The sequence below is a fragment of the Musa acuminata genome, chromosome BXJ3-6, assembly GCF_036884655.1.
Source record: "Musa acuminata AAA Group cultivar baxijiao chromosome BXJ3-6, Cavendish_Baxijiao_AAA, whole genome shotgun sequence".
NCBI classification, from domain to species: domain Eukaryota; kingdom Viridiplantae; phylum Streptophyta; class Magnoliopsida; order Zingiberales; family Musaceae; genus Musa; species Musa acuminata.
Window position 1 is genome coordinate 22407549 of NC_088354.1, and position 3368 is coordinate 22410916.

Below are 3368 nucleotides of genomic sequence, written 5' to 3' on the forward strand. Positions count from 1 at the left end.
AAGTCCGGACGATCGTCGGAGGTTCTGTGGGAACAAATCCGAGAAGTCCATGAGCTTGCCAAAGAAGCTCGTCGGAACTCGCCAAGTGGATCGTCGCAAGTCCAGGAGTTTGCTGGAAGTCCGCAGGAGCATCACCGAGGGTTCATCGGATGATCGACGGAAGTTCGTCGGAAGCTCGCCGGAAGAAGCGATTGACGCACCGGAGCAAGCTGCAGTAAATGTCTTAGGAAAAATCGTAGTTAGCACAATGATTAAGTTGGAAATGGGAGGTGATCTCATTAACTTAATCTTGGGGCAATTGGGCCCCTGAAAAACCCAAATTGGGCCGAATGGATCAACCCATTCGGACCCTGATTTCTGGCGGGAGGTGCAACCGCCCAAGCCTGGGCTAAGTCTCCGAGGTAGCACCGCCTGGGCTAAGTCTCCGAGCGAGACTGGGCGATGCAACTGCCCTAGCCAGGAGGTGGCACCGCTTGGGCTCAGTCTCCGAGCGAGACTGGGAGGTGCAACTGCCTCAGTCAAGAGGTGCAACCGCCTGAGCTCGATCTTCGAGCTCTGTCAGGAGGTGCAACCGCCCCTGACAGGAGGTAGCACCGCCCAGAGGCTCAGTCTTCGAGCTCTGCCAGGCGGTGCAACCGCTCCAGTCAGGAGGTGCAACCGCCTGATCCCGGAATTCCGGGAATTGACAGTTTTGAGCTCCAAATTTGAACTGGGTTGGGACCTATAAATACCCCACCCATTCAGCACTGATAGGTAAGAAAGTTTACACTGAAATCTTGATCCTTTCTGTGATTCTTAGAGCTCAAAATTATTGTAAAGACCAAAAGTTCTTCTCCCTCTATTCTTCCAAGTTCTGAGTTGTAAAGAGAGGAGAGAAAATTTATGTAAGGGTTGTCTCCTAAGCCCGTCAAAAGGAGTGAAACTGTAAAAGGGTGGTTGGCCTTCGCCTATTGAAGGAAGGCCTCTAGTTGACGTCGGTGACCTCGTCGGTGGAGGAAGCCAAAAGTAAAGTAGGTCAAGATTGACCGAACCACTCTAAATCTCGATTTGCATTTACTTTGAGCATATTATCTTACTACAAACCTCCTCTGAAGCTTACTACTTTCTGCGCATATATGATCGGGTTTCAAGCCTTTCACTTTCCGAATCAGCGTTTAGACGTAAATATATTTTTTTGTACGATCATCATATTTCAGATTGCGTTTACGTTTTGAGCTCTACTATAACTGCAAACTGCCTTTATACTCTTGCTTAAACTGCATCTTGCCTAATCAAGTGATTTACGAATCAGCATTTAGACGTAAATCAGTTTATTCGTACGAACGTCGTATTTCAGTTTGCGCCTATATTCTGGTTTTCATGATAGCTACAAACTGCCTTCATAGATTGACTTTAACATCATCTTGCTTAGAATCGGCTTTCACACAGAAATCGTTTTTATCGTTCGAACGTAGTTTCGTTTTAATCGCAGAAAGTTTTCCGCTGCACTAATTCACCCCCCCCCCCCCCCCTCTTAGTGCTCTTGATCTTAAGGGTTGGGGCCTATAAATACCCCACCCATTCAGCACTGATAGGTAAGAAATTTTACACCGAAATCTTGATCCTTTCTGTGATTCTTATAGCTCAAAATTGTTGTAAAGGCCAAAAGTTCTTCTCCCTCTGTTCTTCCAAGTTCTGAGTTGTAAAGAGAGGAGAGAAAATTTCTGTAAGGGTTGTCTCCTAAGCCCGTCAAAAGGAGTGAAACTGTAAAAGGGTGGTTGGCCTTCGCCTATTGAAGGAAGGCCTCTAGTTGACGTCGGTGACCTCGTCGGTGGAGGAAGCCAAAAGTGGAGTAGGTCAAGATTGACCGAACCACTCTAAATCTCGGTTTGCATTTACTTTGAGCATATTATCTTTACTGCAAACCTCCTCTGAAGCTTACTGCTTTCTGCGCATATACGATCGGGTTTTAAGCCTTTCACTTTCCGAATCAGCGTTTAGACGTAAATATGTTTTTTCGTACGATCATCATATTTCAGATTGCGTTTACGTTTTGAGCTCTACCATAACTGCAAACTGCCTTTATACTCTTGCTTAAACTGCATCTTGCCTAATCAAGTGATTTACAAATCAGCATTTAGACGTAAATCAGTTTCTTCGTACGAACGTCGTATTTTAGTTTGCGCCTATATTCTGGGTTTCATCATAGCTGCAAACTGCCTTCATAGATTGACTTTAACATCATCTTACTTAGAATCAGCTTTCACACAGAAATCGTTTTTATCGTTCGAACGCAGTTTCGTTTTAATCGCAGAAAGTTTTCCGCTGCACTAATTCAACCCCCCCCCCCCCTCTTAGTGCTCTTGTGCTCTTGATCCTAACATAAAGCATGTACAGAAACACATAACCAAAGCTTTGGATATCATATCAAACATACATAAGGTGTAGTGGGACCACAGACAGAATGTGATTCATCCATTTCTGAATGACCACCAGACAGAAGTCTCCCACGTCTGGGAGCTCCATCCACCCACGTCTAGGTGAAGTCAGAGGGGGCCGATAGAGCATCGCAGGCTCTATGCATAACTCCCTTTACCATTTCTGGCAAAGGTTCACATTATCCCATAACACTAGAGTACAAAAGGGCAGTATGAACAATAAATAGCATATATCGGAAGCACACGCGGAACAACAAAACGTACATGTGCCTTTACGAGTCAATACGATGCAAGCAACAATCTCTCACAAATGTATTCAGATTTGGAATGAAATGAAAGCAAGAGTATACCAGGATTCCAAGCAATCATATGTAGCTCAATTCAAATAAGAAGGTTAGATGAATTCAATATCCAAAGGAATGAAACTAGAATAGGCACATATCGAAAGCAAATGCGGAACAATGGGATATACATGTGCCTATATGTGTCAATGCGATATAGCATAAACGTTAAACAAAAATATTTTAAGAATATAAATAATTTATAGGCAAGAGCAAACCAGAATTTAAGCACTAACATAAGCCCCAATTGAGCGAAGGGGACTGAATGGAATCTATTTCCAAACGAATGAAACAGAATACGCAAAATCGACCAAAGCTCGATTTCTATCAGGATTCAAGAGGCACATTGAACAAATACTTCAGATTATCAATTATGCTCCAATACCCTTAAGAAATCTACTGTCGAAAGATATATCAATCTATTTTCTGATGAAATAAGTTTCATACGAATCAAGGTTTCCAACAAGGAGTTACCATTGATTTAGTGACCGAAGGTCAAAAAACTAAATCACTATTTTATAGAATCCATAAGGCGGAATCAATAGGTAGCAGAATAGGCATTTGAGTTCCAAAATTTGCAATCTATATATCAAAAGAAAGGTTTACAAGT